This window comes from Coptis chinensis, chromosome 3, assembly GCF_015680905.1.
Source record: "Coptis chinensis isolate HL-2020 chromosome 3, ASM1568090v1, whole genome shotgun sequence".
NCBI classification, from domain to species: Eukaryota; Viridiplantae; Streptophyta; class Magnoliopsida; order Ranunculales; family Ranunculaceae; genus Coptis; species Coptis chinensis.
The window spans coordinates 103225523-103238761 of NC_141458.1; the positions used below are offsets into that span (position 1 = coordinate 103225523).

Below are 13239 nucleotides of genomic sequence, written 5' to 3' on the forward strand. Positions count from 1 at the left end.
CTGGTCACAAAAAAAACCGAGATATCCGATATATCTCGGTTTTTGGGTACACCGATATATTAACCGATATCGAAATTTTGGGCCTTGGGTAAAACTAGCCGACTACTAGTATTCTCTATTCTTTGTACAAACTCAACTGCTGAACAAGTAGTTGACCCTGCTTTACGCATAGCAGCTGCAATTGCAAAAGCTGATGAAATTAAATTGTTTTTATTAGACGCGTTGGTTATTGTTTTTGGTCTGTGTTAGTAAAAAGCTTGGGTGTGATTATAGTGTGAGTGAGAGAGAATGAGAGAAGAGTTTTCGGGGTTGGGTTTATTGCGGAGAGAAACATACAAACTAATTAGAAGGAAGAAAGATATTTATTTATGAGTTAAAAAAAATGATTAATCTATTGCAAGGTTTATGTATGGCCTGCTGGTAGTTACGTTATGGACCGATTAGAGCTTTGGCAAGTTACCTTTTGGCAAATTGAATTGAGTTTGGAGATGGAATTTTTGGTTTGATAATTGGAGTTACTTGATTAATTAATGTTGTTTGGTTTTGAGTGGAGAGCAAAACCGAATGGTTTTTTTGGGATGATGGTGGTCGATTCGTAGTGGCTGATGGTGGAGACAGTGATGCTGGCGGAGAAGATGACCGAGAGCACGATCCAGTGCTCCCGGCCTTGTTTAGTTACATAGCTCTATGGCAATTTAATTTAGACAGTTGGATTTGATCTAAGATTTGATCATTATTTGTTCACTTTAAAAACTCACGTGTGCAAGGGTATTTTATTCATTATACAAAAACTCTTTTTGAGACCAACGATTAAATCACGGTCAACGTAGTCAACCGTCAATTTTGGCCCAAAGACTAATAAATGATCAATTGGTGACCAACTGTAAATTATGCATTATAAAAGTGGCCCAAAAGCTAAATACCCCAAAAATAAAAGAGGCCTTCTTCTATTCTCCTTTTACTTTTCTTCATCACTTTCGTTTGACAAAATGCTTAGAAACACTTTACTTTTCTTCATCACTTTCGCTTGATAAAATGCTTGATAATATGATATGTTTGTGAAATTTTTTTATTGTTCTCTTTTTCACTTATCTGGTTGACATTACATTATGGTTCTTCTTTTAACTTCTACTAGCAATAATGCACATGCTATGCACTGAGAAAACTTATTGAAATGTATGTGAAGAGAACTTTGGTGGATGCAGGTGTCGACTAGCAAAGTCGGTAAAACCTTTGGGTGATGATACCAGAGGTCTGGGGTTCGAATCCCGCCAGCATCAAAAAGTTACTGATCTCATTTAAAACAGGCTTACCAAACAAAAAAGAAAAAAAGAAAAAAAAAGAGAACTTTGGTTTCTAAAATTGGTATGGAACTAATAAATCGGAATGCATCCTAAGTGAATATGGAACTGATGGGAGATCATAGTAATAAATATATATTCTATACACAATCAAAGAAAAAGCAACATATGCTATTTCATCCCTGGTACATCTCATTCAATGATGCAATATCTGACATTCAAACACCCACTCAATCAATCACGGAATCCACCTCTTCCGCATTTCTTTCCATAAATGCAGCAAACCTACAAGTTGCGCCAATCATAACATAAAAATCATAAAATGTTATCCATTCTATACACTCGTCTTCTTTACATAAAGCATTAAATGTATGTAAAATCTCATTATAAGTTCAATGGTAGAGGATCAAATAAGCTGGTAAAATGGTGAGTCATTTAACTTACTTACATTGGATGTAGCATTGTGAAAGCAAGTTCCAACAAATGAAAACATAACCCTGGAATCCCCAATTGAAACACGATTAATTTGTAAACAAAACAAAAAAAATAACATCATAATCACTACATTATTGCATGTAGAAGAAAGAATATGAAAAAAGTTGATAAAGTTTTTAATAGCAAATTGTGTCTTTTACCTTACAATTGCATAGAAAATGACTTCAAAGCAATGATCTGTTTGTGAAGGCGATACCTGGAAAAAAAAATACAAATAAGAAAAACAGAGACAAAGAAAGAACGAATAAAGGTCTAGAATTTTTTTAAAAACTTTTTGATGTATTTTTGTCGCGGAAGCAAGAACAATAGATACACAATGTATAAAAATACCCAAAACTAGGGTTTAATGAATAAAAACGAATTCTCTTAATTCAATAATAATAATCAAGTCTGAAAATCTTAAGGTTTACATCTGCTTATATAGAAAACTAGTTAACAAATCATAATCATAATAGAACTTGGGAAACTAAAATAGAAGCTAGTATAATTCTAATTAACTAAGGATTTAAAATAGAAGTAGAATAAAAAATAAACTCTAGCTGTAGCATTATGCATGTGATGTGTACATGATAATCTATTGCGTTCTCGCATCAATCCCCCCAGCTTGAGAAGAGCTCATCCTCGAGATTAAGTCCTTGTACTTCTAGTAGAAAGTAGGATCCATGAGTTGAAATGCAGCATCAGAAATCCATGAATTTTCTGAGAATGGACTGTCACACACCACTTCACCAAATAACGATCATAAGTACCTTGGCGAGTCGTAGTAGTAGAAACTAAAACATCAATGACAGTTTCAATCCGATCTGTAGCAATAGCAGGAACAGCACTATGATCTACAGGTAGGGGAATAGGTGGAATACTATCGCCAACAAAAGGAGTGAGATCCGCTACATTATGAAAGTCGCGAGATATAACGATCTCGGGAGGAGGTCCAATTCATAAGCATTTTCTCCATGACGGGCGACAATGGGAAATGGGCCAAATCGTCGCATCATTAACTTGTGAGATGAAGGCCGACATTCTTTTCTCAAATAAACCATCACCAAATCACCAACCTCAAAAGTCACCAAGCGCTTGTGTTTGTCTGCATTAGTCTTGTACATGGCATAAGATTTCTCCAAACGCTTATTGACATCCTCATGAATAAGGTGAATCCGGGAAGCAAATTCCTTTGCAGATGCACAAATGGGAACAGTCAATGGAATAAGAGCAAGATCAAGAACAGTAAGAGGAGTCATTCCAGTTACAATCATGAAAGGAGAAAGGCCTGTAGAACGGTTGACAGAGTTATTATAAGCAAACTCTGCTAGTGCTAGAACAAACTCCCAAGATTTGGGATTATCATCAATCAAACACCTCAATAGGTCACCCAAACTACGATTTACAACCTCAGTCTACCCATCAGTCTGTGGGTGGAAAACTGTAGAAAATTGGATCTTACTCTTAAAAAAGCTTCCATAATGTTTTCCAAAAATAGCTAGTAAACTTGACATCTATGTCAGAAGTGATAGTGCGAGGTAAACCATGCAAACGAACTATCTCACAGAAATATAAATGAGCAACCTGTGCAGCATCTGTAGTACGAGTGCAGGGAATGAAATGAGCCATCTTGGAGAAATGATACACAACCACGAAAATAGAATCCTTTTTGTGTGTAGAACGTGGTAAACCCAACACAAAATCCATGGAGACATCAACCTAAGGTTTGTCGGGAATAGGAAGTGGAGTATACAAACCAGCATTAGTGTGCTTACCTTTCGCTGTCTGGCACACATAACATCGCTCAATAAACCGGTTAATATCTCTACGCATAGTAGGCCAAAAGTACTTCTCCCTGATAGAGGCAATGGTCTTTATGATCCCACAGTGACCACTCAACCCCCCATCATGCATTTTAATCATAATCTGATCACGGAAGGAAGAAATGGGAATACAAAGCTGTGAACCCCGAAATATGAAACCATCATGGAGAAAAAATTCACGGATACACCATGATGTACTAAGCGATCGGCATGAATAGGACCAAAATAGACATCCCGAGCATATAAGTCGCCAGTAACTCATCAAAACCAAACAAAGAGGTTGGAGAGTAACCAAGAGAGATCTTAACGATGACTCAAAGCATCAAACAACTCGATTATCCTTTCCAAACCAAACCGTAAGTGGAAAGTATATTTCTGCAAGAAAGAGTTCCACTTGATATGTCGAGTACTGACATCCTTCTGAGTATTAAGATAACGAAGAGCTTCATGGTCAGACTTTATGAGGAATTCACGATGAATAAGATAATGATGCCAATGTCGTACAGCTTGGACAACTGCATAGTACTCCAAGTCATATGTAGAATAATTCAATTTAGCACCAGTAAGTTTCTCACTATAGAAAGCAACCGGCTTGTCATTTTGGTTCAAAACAGCACCAATGCCGTACTTACAAGCATCACATGTTACCTCAAAGAGTTGAGTGAAATCTGGCAAAACTAAAATAGGAGCAGAAGTCATCTTCTTCTTAATCAAGTCAAATGCCTCATTAGCTTTAGGAGTCCATTTGAAAGCTTTCTCACACGTCAAAGCAGTTAAAGGAGCCATAATACTGCTAAAATTATGAATGAACCTTCTATAGAAAGAAGCTAAACCATGAAAACTACGAACCTGAGTCATTGTAGAAGGAACATGCCACTCAATAACAGCCTGGACTTTGGAATCATCAACACAGATACCATCGGCAGAAACCACGAAACCCAAAAATACCATAGAGTCAACCATGAAAGAACATTTCTTAAGTTGTAAATAAAGCTTCTCAGTACGCAAAACACCCAAAAGAATCTCAATATGCTTGATATGTTCGGACTTCGGAAGAATCGTAAATCAAAATATCATCAAAGTAGACAACACAAAATTTATTCGGATAAGGCTTCAAAACCACGAGTCATAAGGCGATGAAGGTAGAAGGAGCATTAGAAAGACCAAAGGGCATGACAAACCACTCATATAAACCGTCTTTTTGTTTTAAAGGCAGTTTTCCATTCATCTCAAAGGCGGATCTGAATGTGATGAAATCCAGATCATAAATCAAGCTTGGAAAACACCTTAGCACCATGCAATGAATCAAGCATATCCTCAAGGCGTGGAATGGGAAAACAATATTTCACAGTGATTTTGTTAATAGCCCTGCTATCAACACACATCCTCCAACTCCCATTTTTCTTAGGAGTAAGTAAAGCTAGCACAACACAAGGGGACATACTCTATCTGACAAATCCCTTAGCTAATAACTCAGTAACTTGCCTCTGTAACTTAGCGTGTTCAGAAGGAGCCATGCGATAATGTGGTAAGTTAGGGAGGGGATCTCCAGGAATAAGATCAATAGCATGTTGGATATCTCGTAAAGGGGGCAATCCTCCATTAGCATGCTCAGTACAAACATCAGAATATGAATCTAGCATTGGTTGTAACACAGGTGGTATAGTAGTAGGGTTTGCAAGAAATGACGCAGTAAGAGCAAGAAACATACCGCAATGACGTCCGTCTGCTAGAAAACCTGGTTTCACTGGTGGGCGTGGCTGAGAAGGTTGGAGAAATGGAGTCAGTGGTGCCAAAACAATTTTCTCGCCACCAGAAGTGAAGGTATAAGTGTTCTCACGCCCATTATGAGTAACAAGGAGATCATACTGCTAGGGACGACCAAGTAACAAGTGGCATGCGTCCATGGGTGCAACAGAACACCAAACATCATCCTTGTATTTAGGACCAATGGAGAAAGAAACTAGACAACGGCGAGTAACCTTGACTGTGGCACCATCCCGTAACCAAGAAATAGTGTAAGGTTCAGGATATGGCTCATCCTTGAGTTTCAGCTTGTCCACCATATCTTTAGAAACAATATTATCACTGGAACCGCTGTCAATGATAACATTACACAACATGCCATTCGAAGTGCAGCGAGTACGGAAGATATTATGACAAAGCCATGACGTAGGATCATGCTTAACAACTGGAGTAACTAAAGAACGGCGAACAATCAATTGGGGACAACCAGAATCTGCATAAGCTAAAAAGCCATCAATCTCAGTGACGTCTTCTTCCAGATGGGTGAGATTTTCTTCATCCCGTGTTAAACCCACGTGTTTGCATTTAGGACAGTCACTACGAACATGTCCAATTTCCTTACACTCATAACATGTGATTGGACCCACTCTAGTAGGAGGAGGTTTGGATGACAAAGGAACATGGGGAGAAGTGGCACTTGCAGTAGCTGAAGGGGCTGAGCGAAGCAAATCTTCAGCTTTGAGAGCATATTTAATAGCATCGGACATATCATAAACATCTTTGAAAGCTAATGCCTCTCGAAGTGGTCTGCGCAACCCATTCAAATAACGCCCAATTTTTTGATCGACGGATTCAGACAAATCAGCCCGTGTGCACAACAAAAGAAACTCCTCAGTATACCCAGCCACACTTTGAAGCCGTTGTTTCAAGTTTTGGAGGCGCATGAATAAATCCCTTTCATAGTCATGAGGAATAAATTCTTTTTTCAACTCTCGGCGCATCTTATCCCATGTAGTAATCTTGTTGTAACCCAATTTAGCACGAGTCAATTGAAGTTCATCCCACCAAACAAGTGCATAGCCAGTTAATTTAGTCGCAACTAATTTAACACACTTAGGATCCTCAAAAATTTTATAATCAAAAACTTTTTCAATCTTATTTAACCAGTCGACAAAAGCATCAGGCTGTAATTTTCCATTAAATTCAGGCACGTCTAATTTAATATCACCTATCTGATTCTTCTCTAAAATGCGCAATAAACGATTAATATCAAAATTATCTGCATTATGGTGCACATTTTGTTGAGGCCCAAGCCTTTGATTGCGCCTATTGTGGTTATTGCGCCTTGGTGGAGAAGGATTAGATGGAAAATCTGAAAGGTCCGGAGGATCAAAAGCTGGTGCTAACCTACGTGGTTGGTGGTGATTTATTCGCGGTGTACGTGGTGAAGCAGATGTATCAAGTGTGTAGGGTGCATCCTGCTGGCCATGCCTATTAGTTGTTGGGCCCTTGACATACTGATTGGGATCAGGCCTCAAAGTGTGTGGGTGGGCATTTGGACCAGACCTATTAGGTGATTTAAAATGTTTGTGGGCTAGGTGGTTAGAAGCCCATTGGGTATCCCTTAATTGAGCCCAACCATCAGGAGTGAGAGAGTCTTCATCTCTGCGAACACCTCTTCCTGGTTTCACTGTTTCTCTTCGTCTTTCTCGGGATGGAGTCAAACCACGATGCTGATGAGTAGGAGACGTATGTCGACCCTGAAGATAGTGAGTTGTTGGTAGCAAACCACCTTTGTGCTTCTGACTGCGAACTCCCAACGATGGTTGGAGATTTCTATCACCACCTCTATGTTGATAATAGATCGGAGATTCCAAGGCCTTGCCTTGAAAAGGAATAATAGGAGGAAGATGACGCCGATCTTTTCGAATAGGAGATGATGGGGTCAAAGGTGATTCCTCTCTGTTTTGAATGTCTAATTGTTGTTGTGTGGGGTTGTGAGAAGCACCCAAATCGACAGCTTTAGAATGGGAAGTTGAAGCTGAAGAGTTATGGCGCGAGGGTGCATGATGGCGACGATGCGAGAGTTGAGGGCGTGAGGAGTTTGAGGAATTGGCGGAGTCAGTATCAAGATTGGAGTCGTGGGCAGGTAAGTTGTCGTCTGCTACCTTTTCAATCTCTAAAGTCTGCTCAACTTCAATTGCTTTTGCTTTGCCTTTCTGATTCTGCATCATCTGTTGCATCATCGTTTGCATATCCAAAATTGCGTCTTCTACTCGATTCAGCCTTGTATTAACTCCGGGGGGTCTACCACGTCCTCGTTCTTGATTTGCCATAGCAAAATAACCAAGAAATTTGCTGGAATCTGATACTAATTTGATGTATCTTTGTCGTGGAAGCAAGAACAATAGATACACAATGTATAAAAATACCCAAAACTAGGGTTTAATGAATAAAAATGAATTATCTTAATTCAATAATAATAATCAAGTCTGAAAATCTTAAGGTTTACATCTGCTTATATAGAGAACTAGTTAACAAATCCTAATCATAATAGAACTTGGGAAACTAAAATAGAAGCTAGTCTAATTCTAATTAACTAAGGATTTAAAATAGAAGTGGAATAAAAGATAAACTCTAGCTGTAGCATTATGAATGTGTTGTGCACATGATAATCTATTGCGTTCTCGCATCACTTCCCTTGGCCTCTCTCTTTCTAATCTCTCTCTCTAATATCTCATTTCCTTATTCTTTGCTTATGTATTTCTGTGTATTTTGGTATTAACTCTCATAGACTCATTTCCTTCAAGATCCTTAGTTGCATCTATCATTGTCCACTTCTTACGGAGTTGTTCTAGAGTCATATAGTAACCGATGAGTGGCCCTTTTGTCCATGTGTGTGTGAATTCCCAATTGAACATTTATATGCTTTCTACTCTTGGGTCTGCTTAAGTATAAGCAAACCCTCCTAGTATTCACTCAAGTGTCTGAATAGTACCTCTCTTAGTCTTCCAGTTACAGGGGTAGTTAGAGATGATAACCGTTTGTTTCTTTTACAACTTCTTATTCTCACCGTTAACCCACCAGTTAACTATTCTTGTTTAACATGTTTTGATTTGAGAGATGGAAATGCCAGCAAAATAGTTATTTCTAACTTTTGGACCTATACTGTTTTTTTAAATCCATTGGTAATTAAGTTTAGCGTACTGTTCAAGAGCAAAAAAAATGTATGCAGAAATAAAGACCGTCCCCATTAGCATGTATCCTATAGGTACTGAACAAAGACAAATGAACTGAAAAAGTAACATAGAAATTCTTTTAAGCAATGGGATGCCCTTGTTACAAAGGATAAAACATAATGGCCAAAGGTTTACCTGTCCTGAAGCAACGATAACAGGGTGCATTAATTATATCCAGTGTGATTGGACAAAGGAATTCACGAGGGACAGACAAAGACGGGAACTTCAATTCACAAGAGTTTTTGCAGCAAGTTCATTGAGCACATTAGACACTTCAACCCCAGCAACTTGCTTAAATTTGTTCAGAAGGTCTATCATCTTCTGGGTGCTTTCTGCATTTTGGCCATTTCTTTCATTCAAAATTTTCCTTATAGCTATAGTTTCCATCTTCAAGTCTATGATGATATGCAGCTCCAACTTCTTTGCTAGTCTTTCCAATATGGCACTGTCCGCATTACAATTATCCTTTTCCGAAAATACAACCATTGTATCCATTACAAGCTCAATATACTGTCCACCACTTTGCTCTTTTAGGTTGAACAGACACCAATTCAACCTAAACCAGAGATGTACATCAAGTGCATAGGAAATACTTAGTCTAGCATGGTTGAAGAAAACTGATTATACCAATGCGAGGAAATACAAAGTTCAAAATATTAATTATAATAATGCATAACAATTTGACTATTCCAAATTATAAATTCGATAATTGAATAAAGGAAAAGTGTACTTGGTAGCTTTCCCCTCTCTATGCTTTCTTCTACTTGTCCAAGTTTGAATAAGTTTGAATATCATCCGCAGCCACTCGATGGCAATAGTGAAGATAGATTTCAATCACGTGAAAATACATAGAGAACTCTAATTAATGTACAATGAAAAATGCATAACCGAATTTGTATATAACTAATTTGCCTTAGCCGAAACTTTGTTACAACTGTGCTTTAGGGCCCCATTATTTCCATTGTATTGGCTTGATAAGTCCCAACCACAAATTACAAATGGCAACTAAGAACAGTTAACATCATGGCAAACAACACAAACATGACCTAGGAACAAAGTGATAATTTACTGTCATATGCATGCATCACCAATGCCACATTGAGAGCAAAAAAAATTGTATTGACAAAGTTAATAGTAAATCTAACATTATCAATCTACAGACCAAGTCACACATTCACACCCAACATTATAAAACAAATAGTGAAGTAAACTGAAATGGAGACGGTGTAATTTATTATGAGCTTGTTACCTGATCAAAATTGCAATCCAAGGTTGTTGGATCTACAGATGTCTTTGTAAACAACGTTTCAAGCATGGCATCAGTTAAGTCATGAGTTAAGTCATGTAACGCTCCATTCTTGACCAAACATTGGCTATATTTTAATATATATATTTTTTTGAGACTCCTCGTGACATGTAACTGCTCATGACTGAACATGGTCTACTAAGTAGATACCAACCTGTAAGTAGAAACAGAAAGCACCAGATAACAAATACACTAATATAGAAAGTGATGTCAAATAGAAAGAAAAACTAATTACCTATTGGAAAGTGTTGAGGGAGGCTAAAAAACACATTGCTTGCTTTCCAGTTGTACCCCTAGAATAAACTTACAATCTTAGCTTCTAAATTCCTTCTCAAGCATGTTAACTTTTTCTAAAAAACTCCTTCCCATAAAAAATGAACAACTCCAACAAAACCACTTCGATATCCGAATACACTTCAACAATGTTCACCACTACACTATCACCAAATACCGCAACTGACCCCATAGATATCAATAAATCATACTTCAACAATGTTCACCTCAAAATCAACATAAATCCTAACCATTAATTTGTTTCCAACGAACCTCACAAATTGAGAAACATACACAAAAATAATGAAAAAAACACCCAAAAAAATCCCAGAAGTTTCAGTTATCAGAAAATTAAAATTCGATAAGGAAATATTTTTGGTGATTTGAAGTAGCCCTCACGACGATCATGTTCTTTGTGGGAGTAGGGTTTAATAGAGCACAGTATTCAGACCAATTTTGAAACCTTTCAAAATGGCCTTACGGCACTACAATTGGTCGTGGCCATCCTTCCCCCTTATTACCTCAACAACCATAGTACATAAAAAGTTAGATAAGAGGTTCCCTTGTATAATCTAGGAGGCAAATTTTCTGAAAGTTGTACTACTAAATCTAATTCTAGTCAAATGTATGTAAATAACTTCTTAGTCGGTGTCTATTTACATGTAATTATTGCATCAAGTTTAACAACCTCAACTGACAAAAAATGCTAGTTGTTGATCAGGTCACAATCGGCATGGAAGGAGTGTATAGTTCTAGAAAATTATGGAGCCATGAGGGTAATAGTAACAAAACACAATTTACCAAGGTTGGTAACATCAACAACACCACCAAGCCAATTTGTTATTAAGGAAATTAGGATATTATGGCTATTTATTAAAAAAATTGAAAAGTTATAGATTGAATACCTTGAGCTGCTAGACGAAGAGAATAGATGAAGTGTGAGCTTGAAATCCATATACGTATTTCAATCCACAATTGAGCAGATTGACCATACCATCATCACATCCAACACTTATTTTCCCCCTCCCCCTTGAAGAACTTACACTGATTTCATTAGGAATTGAGCATTTTCCAGCCCATTTCACCTAAAAAACCATGAATCCTCTAGTGATACATCTTCTCTCTTACTCCTACGCATTCAAGTACAAAAAACTTCCCAAATTGAGAATGAGACGGAGATTCCTTCCAGATGAATTGCTACAAAACCGCTCCCCAGTCTTAGTGTATATAAAGAACAAATTCAAGCGATTTTTGTTAAGTATCACCTTATCAATTATCCATGAGAAGGGGTATATAGGCATATCCCTTGGCAATAAGAGATTACCACCCCTTAGCCCACTTGTCCTTTTTTGTCCCACCTCCTGCTTCCTTAGCAAGGTACAAAGGTAAGAGTTACAACCTTTAGACGACTATAAGTTCAAGATTTTGTGTTTAATTGTGATTACTTAATGATTTAACATTATATATTTGTATCTTGGAGTTGTGTACGTTTAATTGTAATTACTTAATTAATGATTTAACTTTATATATATATATATACTTGAACTTAAGTAATTACAATTAAACGTACACAACTCCAAGATACAAATATATAATGTTAAATCATTAAGTAATCACAATTAAACACAAAATCTTGAACTTATAGTCGTCTAAAGGTGTCGCACTAACCACCTAGCTTTGCATGTCAATGGGTCGGGGCAAAGCAAATGGTAAAGACTATTACCTAATTTAAACGTAAGTGATAGTACCTTGTACCTTAGTTTGCATTATATTCATAGGTTATCCTCAAGTAGACGCCAACTTCTCCAATCATATAAATCCAACAAATCCAAGATGTTGACTCGACTTTTTCGAATAAACACACCTCAAACCGCATACATTGGTACAAAGGATTACACAATATCGGTGTCTGCATAAAGTAGGAAGATCTTTATGAGAAACTAACCTTGAGTTCCTAGAGACTACGCTTTGAAGCCACGTCCAAACTCGAAAACAATATCAATTTTTTTTTTTTTTTTTGTTTTTTGCACGTTGAATTGTGAAGGATAAAAACCCCCAATTCCTCAATTTAAACACACTCGCCAATGTCTACAACAATTTGCTAAGGTGGTAAAATTAGTGGACAACACAACTCACCGTTAACTTCCAATGCAAAACAGTACAGCCTTGTTAGCAAAGTAAGGGTCTTCCCATCTTCATCACCGAAGAATTTCTTAATTGTGCTTCATAGGAAATTAGATAGACATAAATTAAATTATCATTTCAGCTGACTTGCCTAATCTTTCAACGTGGTAATTATGCAATGAAACAAATCAAACAATAAGTCAAAAATAAAATTTTCATAAAGCTTGGGGTTTCAATGAAACAAATAGATGAAAAATAGGTATTGAATTTTCAGCAAAACCCACTGACCAAAACATGAAAAAACCAAACCCTAACAATGAAATCTCACAAAACTCAAAACCTCTAAAGGACCGAATTGAGCATCAAACTAACCTTTTCTCATGAGAATAATCGTTGATGTTGAATTAAAAGCAAAACCCTTGGACAAAATATGATTTTTTTTTCATGTTGTTTTCTTTTACTGTTTGAAAAAGAAAGTGGGTGAGACGTAGAGCGGAGATTGAGAGGGAGACAGGAAAAGAAGGACTTTGTGTATTTATGGTAATTAAAAACATAATTTATGAGTATTTAATATAGGCGTACAATTCATATATTGCGTGCATTTGGTTTCGACTTGAATTTACACTAACACCCTTTCTGAATGTGTTTTACATTCTTTCAAACTTAAGGGTATAAACGCTAGTAAAATTTGAAATGATGAAATAGTCTTTTTTAAATACATTGAATAATTTGTTTGAATATTTTATCAAGGGTATTTAGTGGTAGAAAAAAGGCTAGTCCAATTTAAATGTCCAGGTTAATTATGGTGTACTCTACTAATAGAGATAATTCATTTTGAGTAAGTTGCTATATATTAAAAGGAAACTTTGCTCCGTGTGAGACCGCTCACACCCACTCATAAAATTGATCTACTTGTGTTTGTAGGCTGGTGTTAATATTCTCAAGTGAAACAA

General features: G+C 36.9%; 1 long non-coding RNA gene across 9 annotated transcripts; it reads right to left on the reverse strand.

The window, feature by feature from the left end:
- Positions 1 to 1398: 1398 nt before the first annotated feature.
- LOC147512355 (uncharacterized) lies at positions 1399 to 12872 on the reverse strand. Of its 9 annotated transcripts, XR_015214896.1 has the most exons (10): positions 12659 to 12845; positions 12299 to 12384; positions 11918 to 12071; positions 11068 to 11359; positions 10125 to 10182; positions 9833 to 10043; positions 8719 to 9139; positions 1937 to 1992; positions 1750 to 1798; positions 1399 to 1586 (listed from the first exon to the last, which is right to left on the reverse strand). It is a non-coding gene; the product is annotated as an uncharacterized LOC147512355 (long non-coding RNA). The 9 variants fall into 9 exon arrangements; XR_015214895.1 differs by having other exon boundaries at positions 10125 to 11359; positions 12659 to 12872; XR_015214897.1 differs by lacking the exon at positions 10125 to 10182.
- Positions 12873 to 13239: the final 367 nt, after the last annotated feature.